Source organism: Alosa sapidissima, chromosome 9 (genome assembly GCF_018492685.1).
Source record: "Alosa sapidissima isolate fAloSap1 chromosome 9, fAloSap1.pri, whole genome shotgun sequence".
NCBI classification, from domain to species: domain Eukaryota; kingdom Metazoa; phylum Chordata; class Actinopteri; order Clupeiformes; family Clupeidae; genus Alosa; species Alosa sapidissima.
In genome coordinates this window covers 1,221,180-1,238,767 of record NC_055965.1, presented here as the reverse complement: position 1 = coordinate 1,238,767, position 17,588 = coordinate 1,221,180, and the positions used below count along the sequence as shown (strand labels likewise).

At 40.4% G+C, this 17,588-nt stretch overlaps 1 long non-coding RNA gene across 1 annotated transcript; it reads right to left on the bottom strand.

Moving 5' to 3' along the window:
• Positions 1–5,078: 5,078 nt before the first annotated feature.
• Positions 5,079–5,900, bottom strand: LOC121719360. Its single transcript, XR_006034254.1, has 3 exons — positions 5,790–5,900; positions 5,636–5,694; positions 5,079–5,422 (listed from the first exon to the last, which is right to left on the bottom strand). It is a non-coding gene; the product is annotated as an uncharacterized LOC121719360 (long non-coding RNA).
• Between the last annotated feature and the right edge of the window lie 11,688 nt (positions 5,901–17,588).

The following is a 17,588-nucleotide window of genomic DNA, read 5'->3' as shown; positions in this document are numbered from 1 at the left end:
AACAAGTAACTATAATCAGACCAGATTACATAAGAAAAATGTGTAATCAGATTATAGTTACATTGCCGAAGATTACTTGATTACTTATTACTTGATTACTTAGGACGTAGCCTATTTTGAAATAAATCAAATACCCTCCTACCAAATACCCTCCTACCAAATACCCTCCTTTTAAATGTATCAAAATAAACTACAAAATACTGTAGCCATAATGTACCCAATAAAATACTGTATTTTTGTATTTTGAAAATACTCAAAATACTTTTTTCAATGGGTCATGGAACACTTTCTAAATCAGCTTTTTTATCCCAAACATTTAGGCTATTAAAACTCTAATAAGACTACATATGGAATATTACACACCAGGAATTCCAAAACAGTTCAAAAGTTCTAAACAGGCAAACTTATGAGCAGGGATGGATTACTGAACGGGCCTAATGGACACAGGCCCAAGTGTTCAGGGATCCCTGAAGCCCAAACCTCTGTGTGAAGTCACTACTATGTTCTCCAGCCCTGATATCGGAATAGAGCCTCTCAGTCAAATAACATAGGTTATGTTATGTGATGTCTTAATAGGGCCCCTCAATCATATAACATAGGTTATATTATTCACCCAGATATCTAAATGGGGCCTCTCATTCAAATAACACGGGTCACGCTATATGTGATAATCATGCTTTGTAATTGCCATTTTTTTCACAGCAAGATGCCTTAAATGTGTTGATGGTTATATTATAAGTCTCAACCTGTCATTTATTTGCACAAAACTTGCCAGAAGTCATAATTTAAGGGGTTTCTGCCTTTTAGCACACCCAACTGCGACCCAGCTAGAGAATAAAAATGGACGCCAATTTTATCCACTTCATGTGAGTGGTTCTGTGCAGAAATACAAAACCAGTTGATAGTCATAAATTGTGTTTAAAAGGGGAAGTATAAGGCTACATGTGTGCTATAATGTAGCAGAACTAGGGTGACCATCAACCAGACTCGGAGCAAGGACAAGTTATCTATAAAGGAGGACAAATTGGCCAAAATGAGGACACCCCCAAATGTCTGCTCATAGGTCTATTCCAGTTGAGTAACTGTAGCTATAGCTGGTACATATCTGTGTAGTGTGTATGCTGTGTGAACTTCCTTCCCAACACCTTAAGAGTTGTGCTAGTAAAAGAGCCAGGAGACTGGGCTTTTAGCTTGATTGTTAGCACGCTTGACTCCCGAATCCAAGGTGCTGCTGTTTGTGGGTTCGAGTTTGGGCGAGTGCAGGGCTGAGCCGTGCAAATCAGCACAAGGCATTGGTGCCATGACCCAGATCAGCAGTGAGGTTTAGACATGAACACGCAATTTGTGTTGAAAAGGGGAAGTGGGGGCTACATGTGTACCATAAAGTAGCAAAAATAGCATTACCACAACACAAATCTTTGGGTCATTCGCTCAACCCAACACAACTTTGCAGCAAGTGCCACTTGCTATCTGCAAGCCCTGTCTTTTTCATTTAATGTATTTGTAAGCTCTGTCTTTTTTATTCAATGTACTTCATATTTGAGTTTTTTATTTTGAAGTAATCCAAAAGTATTCAAATTACGTTACATTATTTTTGTAATCCAATGGATTACGTTACTGATTACAAAAATTGGTGTGTAGTCTGTACTCTGTAATGGATTACATTTCAGTAAGTATTCTTCCAGTGAGGCTATTCGCATGAAATTTTCACCGGACATTAGTATTAATTTAGGTAATCCACACATATATAAAAATCCAAACATTAATGTCTAAAAGTAGTGTTATGAGTAAAAAAGTGGAATGGCACAGGGAAAAAGTATTGAACACGCTAAGAAAAAGCAGTACACAAACGCAAAGAATGGCAAGGAACAAACCGGAATCTATAAGTAGTTAGAGAAATTATTCCTCCTGTACAAATTGATATAAGCTGGGTTAGTACATACTGGTAGGCTATAAAAAGGTTTTTTGTTAGCAAGGTGTCACACAAGAAACATTTCATGATGGGTAAAAGCAAAGAGCCCTCCCAAGATCTTTGCAACCTTATTGTTGCAAAACATATTAATGGAACTGGTTACAGATGCACTTCAAAACTTCAGAATCATCCAGCAAGCAGTATTGGAGCCATTATTTGCAAGTGGAAGGAACATCACTACATCATCAACTGGCCATGCACAGGATCTCCTTGCAAGATTTCTGACCAGGAAGTCAGAAGGATAGTCAGAAGAGTAGCCCAAGAGCCAAGGACCACTCTGAGAAAGCTCCAGAAAGATTTGGAGGCAGCAGATGTCATACTACACACCATATTTGGAGGAGAAATGGCACTGTGCATCACCCTAAAAATACCCTACCAACAGTGAGGTTTGGAGGTGGTGGCATCATGGTGTGGGCTGTTTTTCATCTCATGGTACTAGCAGACTTCATACAGTTGAAGGAATGATGCATTTTTCATTTTGTTCTGGGAGAATCTTTACATCCACCAGGATGATGAGGATGAGACATTGCTAGACTTTCCAGCAGGACAATGATCCAAAGCATTCAGAAAAGGAAACTCTCAACTGGTTTCAGAGAAAGAAAGTCAAGGCCCTGATAGCTAAAGATCAGGATTTACAACAGGGACCCCTGAAATCTTCAATATTAAAGGACTATCTGTTTAAAAGAATGGGCCAAACTCACACCAGAATACTGTGACTGATTAGTTTCATCATACAGGAAATGCCTTGAAGCTGTCATTACGAATAAAGGCTTTTCCACAAAGTATTTAAGAATTTTCAGCAGGCGTGTTCAATACTTTTTTCCTGTGTCATTCCACTTTATTGCACATAACTCTACCTAGGGACTTTAATGTTTGGATTTTTTTATATGGGTGGATTAATACTAATGTCTGGTGAAAATTTCATGCAAATAGCCTCATTGGAAGTATACTTACTGAAAAAAATGTTGACGTGTTCAATACTTATTTTCCCAGCTGTATGTATGTGTGTATATATATATATATATATATTAGGGCTGTCAATCGATTAAAAATAATCAAAGCAATTACATACTCTGTGATTATCATCAGCATTAGTGACATTAAAGTTCAAAAACTCTTAATTATTATTATTATTATTTTCACTGTTCAAATAATGGCCATAATAATCTATGATATGACCTAATATGCTGAGGAAATAAATTCAAAAGTGCTTCGGGAAGAAGTTTTTTTTCACATACAAGGCATTTCAGGAAACAGATATAACCTGGGGGACAAAATGAAAATAAATGAACACTCCCCCAAATGTCAACACTATTTCTTTGCATTGATGTGCGACTTTAGAGTTGACGAACTCCGGTGATATGCAAATTCCTTGCTGCAGACATTGCAGAGGACTTTATTTTAATCAACACTTTATTTTTAGCAACACCATCAGGCCGTTTTTTAAAAGTAAATGTTCCAATCAATGATCTAGGCAGCACATTTTCTTCTCTCTCCTTCACTTTACATTCTAATGGTTACTGACTAGAATGGCTTGGGGTCAAATGTCATACGGAATCGATTAATCTGCACTATTTTTTTAATCAGTTAATTAATTAATCACCATAATTCTCATTAGGTATGGGGTTCTTTTCAGTATAGTCGTTCTTCTATGTATGCCAAACACACCTAAAGTGTTTCTAGCTGAAGAGCGCAATTTTCATTTCATCTGACAATAGACCATACTTCCAGACAAAATCACTGTACCATTCAGTAACTCCTGCCGTTTACATTGGTAATTAAATTACTGGACTGGCCTTTACCATGCATGCCCTCTAAATAATCTATTAGCAGTGAGGTCACTTTTGAAGATTTTTTGGGGGACTTGGTGACCCCAAGATGATACCTTTTTCTGTAACTTTCAAACAGTGGTTCTTATGGAATTTGTTGCCTATCTTACCATCCTCCATAATGTGCGTGGGGGCAAGATAACCATGGGTCTTTGTCCAAGCAGGTTTGTCACATTTTCAGTTGATTACAACTTGTTAATCATTTTTTTACCTGTAAATATAGGCATTTTCAACAAAATACATAGTTTTTATAGACATCCCCTGACTTTGATGCTTTGTTTTTATTTAGATTTAGTGTATTCTCTTGTCTTTCCAATGTTGAAAAATCACTACAGGGTTTAGCCTCTGTGTCATTTTATTTTCATACCTTAGTGAAAAAGAAAGTCATGAACTACTTCTGAAAGTTCAAAGACACTCTGATTAACTTAATAAGTTGAAATTAGATAGGAAAAAGCTTCTGTTAGCTTTTATCAGAGATGGGAAGTAACAAAGTACAAATACTTTGTTACTGTACTTAAGTAGATTTTTCAGATATTTTTACTTTACTTTACTATTTATATTTGAGGCGACTTTTTACTTTTACTTCTTACATTTTAACACGAATATTGGTACTTTCTACTCCTTACATTTTACAAAACTGGCTCGTTACTTTAGTTTCAAATAATTTCAGCCTACCATTATTATTTTTCGCGTCATCAATAGCGGATCGGAATATAGGCTATGTTGCACTTGACGCACCACTACAAGATGACTCGATTTGGGCGGCATTCATTCACGGCCAATATTGCAGCTTGATGGCAGTAACGTTAACGTTAGCACATAGTAGTATGTCTCAATTAAATTTAGTCAATAGCCTAATGCCCTCCTCATCTCCTCGCCTTTGGTGCTTCCCTAACTTCTAGCTGCAGTGTAGCCTATATCCTTATGTCGCACCCTCTGTAAAGAGAGAGAGTGAGAGAGACTACACCACCCCTGGGTTTCAACCTAGAGCACAGGGGAGCTCTGGTAATTACTGAATCTATTTTCCCGGACAAACGGAGTAGATCTCAGGGCATCTCTCATATAAAAATAAATACTTTTATTTTTCTTAATTTAGCACAAAGATATAGCAGACATGGACGATATAAAACAAACATTAATGACCCACAACACAGCCCGCCCGCTATTGCTGTTACTCAGCCACAGAGCAAAAGAACACTATTACAGTCACCACAGCTCTACTAATAATAAGCAAACACAATAAAGTGATTGTAGTCACACTAGTGATTGTATGTCCTAAGATATTGCACAACGCTCGCACAACACACTTCAATTCATCACGGGAAACCCCACAGCACGCAGTGAAGGAAGAGCTTATTAATTGTAACACCCCCTTTCCTCGGGCTGATTAGTGGCTGGCTGTTACGTGGACATAGACAACACCACAAAAAGAAACAAACATACAAAAAGAAGAAAATCTTAACTAGCCAGCCAGCCCGTGAATCCCTCTTATCTTCCCATACATAGCTGGCCAGCTAGAAAAGTTACACCAAACCCCTTGAGCAGTTCGCAAATAAAACAAATGCAACAAAACAAGCCTAAAACAAACAGCGGTCAGCACAAATACACGGGCCCAATAGATCTGCAAGAAAACATTCAATGTTTTGCACATTACCATGAGTAACCTATCATTCGTTATAAATCAACTAATTCTGCAGAGCTACCCATCATGGAATATAAAAGCCAGCACAAAATGATGGACAAGATTATTATCCCTCTACTGCCCAGGTAAATATCCCACACACTGTGGTTACGTGATTATGTAACAACAGTCATGAGAACAAAGAAAACATACCGCTCTCCCAGGAAACCAGCAGTCTTCCCTGTTAAGTCGGCCCTGCTGCCGGATCCACCCTTTATTAAATAACGTGAGAATTACCAACTCTGCGCTGCACAATAGTTCAGCGACAGCAACAAAAAGCACTTCGTCAAATTAAAACCTTGCCTACCTCAAACGCCCGCTCACAGTAAGAGGAGAAACGCCGTGCTTTCCCAACCTGACACACCTTGCCTCCGGAACAGGTAGATTAGGACCGAGCGGCCTCTTTCCACTCCCCTTAAATAACAGGATGTGAGCTCACTTTCTTTATTACAGCACCCCTAGAGGCCAAATGAGACCACTTTCCTTGCATGTCCTCATAATCAGCTAATATGTCCATGTATCAAGTTTGGACTTGATACAATGAAGCGTTGCTGAGATATGAGCCCACATCCTGTATTACAGCGCCCCCTATAGAGGCCAAATGATGCCAATTTCCTACTGTGTCCTCACAATCAGGTTCCAAGTCCCTGTACCAAGTTTGGACTTCATACATCAAAGCGCTGCTAAGATAGGAGCTCACTTCCTGTATTGCAGCGCCCCCTATAGAGGCGAAATGACGCCAGTTTCCTAGTGCATCCCCACAATCAGGTACCAAGTCTCTATACCAAGTTTGGACTTCGTACATCAAAGCGTTGCTGAGATACAAGATCACTTCCTGTATTGCAGCGCCCCCTATAGAGGCCAAAAGAGGCCAATTTCCTAGTGCGTCCTCACAATCAGATACCAAGTCCCTGTACCAAGTTTGGACTTCATACATTAAAGCGTAGCCGAGATGTTAGCCCACTTCCTGTTAGGCGGCATCGTCGCCATGTGTGATTGGCTGTCACGGGCAATCAAACTTGAAAATAAAAAATCTGACAAGTATCGTTTGTGCGGCTCGGTCTGAAGATCATCTCCGCCAAGTTCTGTGAAAATCGGATGAAATTTGTAACCGCTGAAACTTTTCGTAGAGTTTGGACTAAATCCAATATGGCGGAGGTCCAATATGGCGGAAAGTGACGGGATAGGGGTAGATGAACTCGGGATGGTCCAAGGATTCAGACGCTACCTCAAATGTGAAAATCAGACAAAAGAGTCAAGGATCACGCGCATGAACGCATGTCCAGCATTGAACTGGTGGTGGCGCTAGAGCAGGGGTCTCAAACACCTGGCCCGCGGGCCAAATCCGGCCCGCATCCTGCCCAATTCCGGCCCGCAATGTATGACAAAATAATAATGTAATCCGGCCCTTGAGGCTATTAATTGCGACAAACAACGATACTGATTAAAATAGACGATAGATCCAGGTATGGTGACAAATCTCATTTGTGGGCCTACTCTGCTCCACTATGTGAAAGACATCCAGAGCTTAATTCAAACCCAAAATCGCTGCGCAAAGTTTTCAGGAAGTACTTGTATTACACGCGAGAAACACAAAGACGTGCATTTGTAATGACGCGGAAGCGATGCAGGCCATAGTGTTGCAGAAATTGAAGCAGAAATTAAGCAGAAATAGGCCTACACCAAATGTTGAAAAACGTTCACGTGTGATGAAGTCTTAGGTAAGCTATGTTATTCACCTATTCTAATTCTGAAGGAGAATATCCTTTTGGAGATTATGATCGATCGTATATGACAGTGATAGTCACGGTGTGTCTGTGAATGGAGGTGCGTGTATACAACGGTGTCCACTAAGCATACCATGCTTTCGACCCTCTGCCCAACATAGCTTGGAGGTTGCAGTGGTAATCGTGATGATATTGTCCGTAATGGATGTGGTACAGACAGCAGGGCTAGTAGAAATAGGGCTCTAAAGAACTACAGTCACCCGCAATATGATGCGAACTTCTGGGTACTGCAGATTACCCGCGATAGGAACTGTTTGACCAGAATAGTCTACTTTATTGTAGGCCTATATTGTAGTAATCTATTACTAAACCACAACATCTTAGGTGTTGGTATACATCTTAGGTGTTTTCCTGTTAATTTGTTATGTGGGTAATATGAAAAAAGGAAAGTAAACCTGCTTAAATATGTTCATCCAGTATTTACTGAAAGGTGCATAATTTGAGGTGCTTGCCATCCAGTGACAAATTAGATGGGTAAATTTACCGCCTTCATAAACTTTTGTTTTACTCAAAGATTTTTACATTTACAGTAGGATTTTTACATTTACAGTCTGACCACTTTCAAGCCATGGCCTTTTGAAATTTTGATATAAAAATCCAATGGTGTTGCTTTCTTAACCCTGATGCCTAGTTTGCCAGGTTTAAAAAAGTTATGAGAGGAAATATTTTTATTTGGTGTGAAACACACACACATACCTGTTTTTATGTTTTTCATTTATTTTATAATTTGTATTAATATTTATTTTATCATTATTTTATTTATAAGCTAAGGTTGCTTAACCTGACAATAGCCAGATGAATTTCGCTCCGTCTAGCTCCACTCATCCATCTGGAACCGATCCTTTGAAGTGTTGCTTCAGAAGGCTGGGCCTAATCAAAAAATGCTTGCATATGATTGAATAAGCCACTTGTCCGTCATCTATTGACGTGCTACTTCAACCACTCACATCGAAGCCAACCCGTGACGCTGATAACAGTCTCACAGTCGCTTCTACGCTATGTCACATCTATGAAACTCCCGTCCTGCGTCCTGATTGGCTGAACCATAAAGTCGGTTGCAGAAATCACTCTCAATGGAAGAGGTCCCAGATGGATGTGAGTGAAGCTAGGCGGAGCTAAGCGGAACGACATTCATCTGGCTATTGTCAGGTTAAAGGTTGCTAGCACAGGTGTCTAAAACTAGATAAAAACACTTGCACTTTCTGTTTGCAGTTTTGTGTGGTATTTGAAAAACAGAACATTGCATTTTCAGAAATAGCCGGCCCTCCAATCAGATGACGTTGGCAGAATTGGCCCCCAGCTCATTTGAGTTTGAGACCCCTGCGCTAGAGCGTTCAATGTATATGCATAAAAATTGCTGTGAGTGATTGGGACATTGTCCTGACTAATGGTATCAAGTTTTGTTATGTTAACTCAAAGCGTCGCGAAGATGTTAGTCCACTTCCTGTTTGGCGGCTTCGTCGCCGTATTTGATTGGCTGTCACGGGCAAACAAATTTGAAATTGAAAAATCTGGCAAGTATCGTTTTTGCGGCTCGGGCAGAAGATCATCTCCGTCAAGTTCCGTGAAAATCGGATGAAATTTCTGACCGCTGAAACTTTTCGTAGAGTTTGGACTAAATCCAATATGGCGGAGGTCCAATATGGCGGAAAGTGACATAATAGGGGTCATTGAACTTAGGTCGGTCCAGGGATTCCAACGGTGCCTGATATGTTGGATTTAGTCCAAACTCTATGAAAAGTTTCAGCTGTAACAAATTTCATCCGATTTTCACAGAACTTGGCGGAGATGATCTTCAGACCGAGCCGCACAAACGATACTTGTCAGATTTTTTAATTTAAATTTTTTTTGCCCGTGACAGCCAATCAAATATGGTGATGAAGCCACCAAACAGGAAGTGGGCTAACATCTCGGCTACTGTATGCTTTAATGTATGAAGTCCAAACTTGGTACAGGGACTTGGTATCTGATTGTGAGGACGCACTACAAAATTGGCATTATGTGGCCTCTATAGGGGGCGCTGTATTACAGGAAGTGAGCTTGTATCTCAGCAACGCTTTGGTGTACAAAGTCCAAACTTGGTATAAGGAGCTGTTACCTGATTAGGATGACGCACTAGGAAATTGGCATCATTTGGCCTCTATAGGGGGCGCTGCAATACAGGAAGTGAGCTCGTATCTCAGCAACACTTTGATGTAGGAAGTCCAAACTTGGTATAGGGACTTGGTACCTGATTGTGAGAACACACTAGGAAATTGGCATCATTTGGCCTCAAGGGGTGCTGAAATAAAAAAAAAAGTGAGCTCACATCTCAGCAACTCTTTGCATGAAGTCCGGGGACATGGTAGCTGATTGTGAGAACACACAAGGACATTGGTGTTATTTTCGCCTCTAGGGGCACTATAACAAAGTAAATGAGCTTATTTCTCAGCCATTCTTTATCCAATTGCAATCAAACTTGCTGTGAGTGCTTGCTCAGGCCATGGCAACGCCATTCCTGCTATAGCGCAGTGCTTGCTCAGGCCATGGCAATGCCATTCCTGCTATAGTGCACTGCTTGGCCCCCACATTGCTGCTTGCAGCTATATTTATTATTATATATCTGCCATTGGAGTCTATGGCAGCCCATAGAACACCTGGCTAAAAAGTTCTGATTTTTTGGCAGAAAGTTTCGGGACACTCCACTGACCACTCACACTTATTTACGGACCTCTAAACCCAGCCATCTAGCGCCACCAACAGGTCAAAATCTGGCCGAAAATTGAATCGCTGGGTCTAAAGTTATGAAATTTGGTACACTGATTCAGCACTATCCCATGATCACGCTCACCAATTTACAGAACTCTATGCCCAACACTCTAGCGCCACCAATGGGTCAAAACTGGATAGCATTAACGGATGTGAAGATTGAACGGTGCATCCGATTTTCACAAATCAGGCACTGTTGGAATCCCTGGACTGACCTAAGTTCAATGACTTCTATTACGTCACTTTCCGCCATATTGGAACTCCGCCATATTGGATTTAGTCCAAACTCTACGAAAAGTTTCAGCGGTTACAAATTTCATCCGATTTTCACAGAACTTGGAGGAGATGATCTTCAGACCGAGCCGCACAAACGATACTGGTCAGATTTTTTAATTTCATTTTTGTTTGCTCGTGACAGCCAATCAAATATGGTGATAAAGCCACCAAACAGGAAGTGGACTAACACCTCCGTGGCACTTTGAGTTCACATAACAAAACTCGATACCATTAGTCACGACACTGTCCCAATCACTCACAGCAAATTTTATGCATATACATTGAACACTCTAGCGCCACCACCAGTTCAATGCTGGACATGCGTTCATGCGTGTGATCCTTGACTCTTTTGTCTGATTTCACAATTGAGGTAGTGTCTGTGTCCTTGGACCATCCCGAGTTCATCGACTCCGATCCCGTCACTCTCCGCCATATTGGACCTCCGCCATATTGGATTTGGTCCAAACACTACAAAAAGTTTCAGCGGTTACAAATTTCATCCGATTTTCACAGAACTTGGCTGATGATCTTCAGACCGAGCCGCACAAACGATACTTGTCAGATTTTTTTAATTTCAAGTTTATTTGCCCGTGACAGCCAATCACACATGGCGACGATGCCGCCTAACAGGAAGTGGGCTAACATCTCGGCTATGCTTTAATGTATGAAGTCCAATCTTGGTACAGGGACTTGGTATCTGATTGTGAGGACGCACTACAAAATTGGCATCATGTGGCCTCTATAGGGGGCGCTGTAATGCAGGAAGTGAGCTTGTATCTCAGCAACGCTTCGGTGTAAAAAGTCCAAACTTAGTATAAGGACCTGTTACCTGATTATGATGACGCACTAGGAAATTGGAATCATTTGGCCTCTATAGGGGGCGCTGCAATACTGGAAGTGAGCTCCTATCTTAGCAACGCTTTGATGTATGAAGTCCAAACTTGGTACAGGGACTTGGTACCTCATTGTGAGGACACAGTAGAAAATTGGCATCATTTGGCCTCTATAGGGGGTGCTGTAATACAAGAAGTGGGCTCATATCTCACCAACGCTTCGTTGTATGAAGTCCAAACTTGATACATGGACATATTAGCTGATTGTGAGGACATGCAAGGAAAGTGGTCTCATTTGACCTCTAGGGGTGCTGTAATAAAGAAAGTGAGCTCACATCTCAGCAACACTTTGGTGTATGAAGTCCAAACTTGGTAGAGGGACATGGTAGCTGATTGTGAGAACGCACAAGGACATTGGTGTAATTTGGCCTCTAGGGACACTGTAACAAAGTAAATGAGCTTATTTCTCAGCCATTCTTTATCCAATTGCAATCAAACTTGCTGTGAGTGCTTGCTCATGCATTCCTGCTATAGCGCTCTGCTTGGCTCCCACATTGCTGCTTGCAGCTATATTTATTATATGCAATGGGAGTCTATGGCAGCCTATAGAACCGTATGGTAAAAAGTTGGGAAATTTGGCACACTGATTGGGACGGTCCCATGATTCATGTCATCAAGTTTCATGTCGGCAACTCGAACCCTCTAGCGCCACCAACAGGCCAAAGTTGGACGTGCGTTCATGCACGTAGCTTTTGACCTGTTGGTCCGATTTTCAAAAGTCAGGTATTGTTGGAATCCTTGGACCAAGCCGAGTTCAACGCACCCGATTACGTCATTTTCCGCCATGATGGATCAGGGGTCACATACTTTCTCTGATTCCCACCAAATTTGACACAGATCATCTTCAGACCAAGCCTCACTTCATTTATTTCTGTAACAATTGATAGAAGCTTTCGCCCGTCACATCCAATCGAAATTTGTGGCGAAGCCACCAAAAAGGAAGTGAGCTCATATCTCAGCAATCGTTGCATGTATCAAAACCAAACTTGGTACATGGACTCATGACCCCATCAGGTGAATGCTGAAGAAATGTTGTGACCTTTGACCTCTAGGGTCACTGCAATTAGCAAAAATGCATTTTGCCTTGTAACTTTTGACGTGCTAGACGTGAAACTTGCTTTGACAGCTTTTGGCCATACGTCTGATTGCAGCATTGAGCTAACAGCATTTCGTTGCCATGGTTACTCCGGCCTATCTGCTTGGCCCCCTCATTGCTGCTTGCAGCTATATTCTATTCTTGGTTTTGATCAGGATAAAAACCTTTGTGTTGTTCAAAACTTTTGAGTTGGATTGGAATAAATTTGATCCATAAAATTAGGATTACCCTGTGCTGTAACGTTATAGTGTGCTAACCTCCACAACCCAACAGTATTCTAACAGTATTCTATTCTAGTATGCTAACCTCCACAACCCAACTGAAGGAACTGTAGGGGGCGATGTGGGTACGCTTAATGGTATGGAGAGATGACATGGAGATGGCAGGTTTCGGTGCAACACAAGTGAACTTTATTTGAGTTTCAATTCATCTGTTCTTTTGTTCTTTACTTGTATGTGTGCTGCATTAAAGAGAAACAAACAGAAAATGGAGTAATCAGTGAAATGGGGTAAATCAGTACAGATCCCAACTCACAACAATAAACTGAAATCATATGGCTATATAAGGTACAACTAAACAATACTTGACATCCCAAGTCAACCAACATCATCTAATCATCTCTCACATGCATCTCTCACATGGGACTCCAACACACCAAACCAACAAACAAAGACCTTAACTTTACACATGATGGCAGAGCTACTCTACAAACTGATAAACATCACAAAAGTCATAGTGAGGGTCATTAAAGTGATGACTTACGTTAACTCAAAGACGCACACAAAGCAGGACACACTGGAGTGCTGGGTTGAGATGAACACAGCACTTTCACCTCAAGGACTTGCAGATTTAAGTGTACATTCGAAAATGAGAAACAATATAATAATAATAATAATAATAATAATAATAATAATAATAATAATATATATATATATATATATATATATATATATATATATATATATATATATATATATATATATATATAAATAAATAAACTTAGGGTGTCTTTTCACCAACAGTATTCTAACAATACTCTATTCTAGTGTGCTAATCTCTACAACCCAATAGTATTCTAACAATAATTCTACAGGACTATTTATTTGTCGTGGATAAGATGAAGGGTTTGATAATGGAAGGCAGTGTTTCCCAGAGAATTGAATTGTATTTGAGGTGGTAGGTGAAGGGGGGGTGGGTTCTGTGTTGGAGTCAATAAGATAAACAGCCTATAATTATACAGTTATACTTGCCTTGCACTACAAGTCCATATTGACAAGCAGCTGTAATGTTATAGTGTGCTAACCTCCACAACCCAACAGCATTATATTCTAGTATGCTAACCTCCACAACCCAACAGCATTCGAACACTAATGCTTCAAGTGGGATTTTAACTCTCAACCTAAGGAACACCAGTACAAGGCATTATCCCACTGAGCCACTGTCAATTCTACATGTTGGCCAGTCACATTCACATGGTGAAAATGTGTATTGGTAAACACACAACAAGAAAAACTCCAAGCATACATTTGATAATAAAATGAAGGGCTTCCCTAAAAGAGTACACCTGAAAACTTTTTGAAATTCTGGGGCAATTAGAGATTTGTAGAGATTAACTCTAATGGATGAAATATAAATATGATAGACATAATGATGAAGAAAAAGTAGTAAACAAAGAAGTTCCCCTAAATGTAATAGAGAGTCCCGGATTCTTGGTAACTGATGAGTGTGAATGTTGATTGACTGATGTCATTCAGGTGCTGTTCAATGGTGTGAATCTTAAATGACAAATCCTAAAGCTCTAACAGGGATTTGAACACTCAACCTAAGAAACTCCAGTACAAGGCATTATCCCACTGAGTCACTAAAAATCATACACATTGGGCTGTCACATTCACATGGTGAAAATGTGTGTTGGTAAACACACAAGAAAAACTCCAAGCATACATTTGACAATAAAATGAATGGCTTTCCTGAAAGAATACACCTGAAATCTTTTTGAAATTCTGGGGCAATTAGACATTTGTAGAGAAGAACACTAATGGATGAAATATAAATATGATAGACTTAATGATGAAGGAAAAATAGTAAACAAAGAAGTTCCCCTAAATGTCAGAGTGTCTCGGCATTCTGATTCTTGGCAACTAATGACTGTGTATGTTGATTGCCTGATGTCATTCAGGTGCTGTTCAATGGTGTGAATCTTCAATAACCAATAGTATTCGAGCTAGAGCCTAAAGCACTACCGGGGATTTGAACTCTCAACCTAACAAACACCAGCACTAGGCATTATCCCACTGAGCCACTGACTATCCTACATATTTGGCAGTCACATTCACATGGTGAAAATGTGTGTTGGCAAACACACACCATCAAGAAAATTCCTAGCATACATTTGACAATAGAATTAAGGGCTTTATAAAAAAAGAGTACAGATCTGAAAATGTGCACTGTTAATGGTATCCACATAATGATGGTTGTATGGTTGTTCTGCAAGGAAAAAAAAATATAGGTGATATAGGAGAAATGGGCTGAGTGGTCGAACTTTATTGGTCTATATCTCTGAAATGGAACATATCCCAATTCTTTTGATAACTTTTGTGAGGCTTTGTCTAAACATTGTCTGTGAGAATTTTGGTGAAGATTTGATTATTTTTGAAGAGTGTGAAACTTTTTATAATGTTTGGCTTTTCCATGAAATTGTTTCAAAAGTAAAAATTTTTAGACCATAAGACCAGGGCCAAAAAGATGCATCTGAGTTTAGAGATAAATATTATGAAAGAATTTTGAGTCTACAGTGGGCAGTGCTTCGACTTGGCCAGCTTCACTCGCGGTCCGCGCGTGAGATCACGCGGTATCACGCGACTTTAATTTGTATTTTTCCAGTGAGACGCTGCAACAACCCAAACAACCGGTAGATGGCTCAAGTGAGTAGGGTGTCTCGTAAAAAGAAATGGAGCCTGGAAAACCCTACACAGACTTCACTACAGACTTTAGCAGACTGGTTTAGAAATAATGTAATAGCCAGAAATATCCCTGCCCTGCCCTAATAAAGAAATATTTGGTTAACTGCGAGTGAATCCCGTTTGCAGCCGTAGAGACGCAGGACAAATTAAACATTCTGGTTTTCTCCGAGTGCAACGATGATAGACAGTCATCATTTGGACAAAATATAGAGTATTAACCTCCGTTGCTCAGCCAAATGCCTTCCTGTTACGTCCTGTTATCACGGAGTTACAGGCGATAAACGATTTTTGATGGTCACAAGTTTACTTCATTAGGGACTGTTCGTTCTTTATTTAAGGGGCTACCGGAGGAGTTTTGGGAGCATTAGTCCAAAAAGACGTGACCCTCCCTCGCCAGCAATACATTTTTCTATGACCCTCCAAAGTGATTATGAAAAAATCACTGTCAACTTTTTCCGGGTTTATCGCCTGCTGTATTTTAACGTTTTCACATATTTGGCCATAAGCCGTTTATAGGCTATCACGAAACCAAACTACAAAGGCGAACACTTTAACAGGGGGAATTAATTGGGCATGAATCATGCTGAACGCTATTTCGCTACCTTAGAATAATAAGGTTCTATCTGCGTTTTGAGTAGGTACAACCGGGACGATTGAAACGGGGACGAATGAAACATTCCGGTTTTCTCCGAGTGCAACAATGATAGACAGTCATCATTTGGACAAAACATGGAGCATATTAACCTCCGTTGCTCAGCCAAACGCCTTCCTGTTACGTCCTGGTATCACGGAGTTACAAGCAATAAACGATTTTTGATGGTCACAAGTTTACTTCATTAGCGGTTTATTTTTTTGGATTATTAAAGAGTGTTTTTCATTTAAAGGTTTGACTTCGTGCTTATTCAGTAGAGCATTTAGTGCTCTCCCCAATCCCAGACGTTCACATTGCATGTTTGTTTGTAATGGATGCAACCGCGAGATAGGCTATGCGTTTGACAATGAGTTGTTAACAGAACCAAGACATATAGCCTAGCAGCAATCTAGAGACTGATCGTTATTTATTGAAGGGGCCACCGGAGGAATTTTGAGTGCTTCAGTTGGAAGTTGCATGACCCTCTCTTGCCTGCTAGAAATTGTTCAATGACCCTCCGACAGAATTGTTAAAAAAGACATGACCCTCCCCTGCCAATTGTCTTCCGCCCGCGCCACAGCCACACACTTTGTGATAACGTTCTTAAATCAATCTTTCCCGTGAGCTTGCAAGCTACAGTCCTTCTTTTTCAAATGTGTTGCGCCTGTTTACACAATTTCACAAATAATCATATGTGCTTAATAGTATGACAAATAATCCCTGTGCACGGGGACCGAAACAATGCATGCCAACTTTTTCCGTGTTTATCACGTATTTTAACTTTCCCCGCTGTCTTGCCGTTTTAATGTTTTCCCGTAGAATATCCCATATTTTAATACTCTCATAACAGCCCTGCCATCGGGCCTGTCTCTGTGTTGCCCTGTTGCTACCCCTTGCCCTTCCAACGAAACAGATGTCTTCAAATCATCGTTTTCCTTGCTTGAAAGCGAACTTAGAGTGATGTTAACCTATTTAAGTTTAACGGCGCGATTGTCGTGAGAGCACGATTCATTGGCGCTTGCATGTTCGGCCTTATGTACGTGCGCACCTGAGGCTACTCAGCTGCAAGAGAAATAATTTCCCCTGTTTGTATGTTCACTGCAAGTTGGCCTACCATAACTTACCAACTCTGCACTGTAGACTGGCTATTTATATTTTTCTGTGAAATAAGCAAATGTATTTGTTCAACTTTATGAAGCAGAATTACGCATAGGGTACTTGGAACATAATACATTTGACAAAGGACAGATGAATGTTGCTAGTGACAAAATATTAACTTTCAGTGTTTTACGATGTCTTTGTCATGGGGAAGTGTTTTTCCCCATGCATTTATTCTAGGTTACTGTCAGTGACTGCCGTGAGAGAAGCGGGTTCTGTGTTTCGTTCATGTCAGTGACTGACGCGAGAGAAGCGGGGTCTGTGTTGTGTTGTGTTGCGTTAATTTATTTTCATTGGGCATACCGTGCCGTGCCGTCCACAGCTCTTCAGTTCTGACAAAGCCAAAATTACTCCTTTTGAAACAATGAGTGCAGGAAGCGCGTTTGTATGTGTGGCAAGTGGTATGAGGAAGTTAGTATAATGTATTGATGACTACGCCACCTAGGGGGAGGGTTCACCCCTAGGAAATAGTTTAAGCCAATGCTAACCCTTTGAGTTCAATTTAGGTCACACAGGTTCAAACACAGGAGAAGCTAGAGACTTAGATTCCAAAA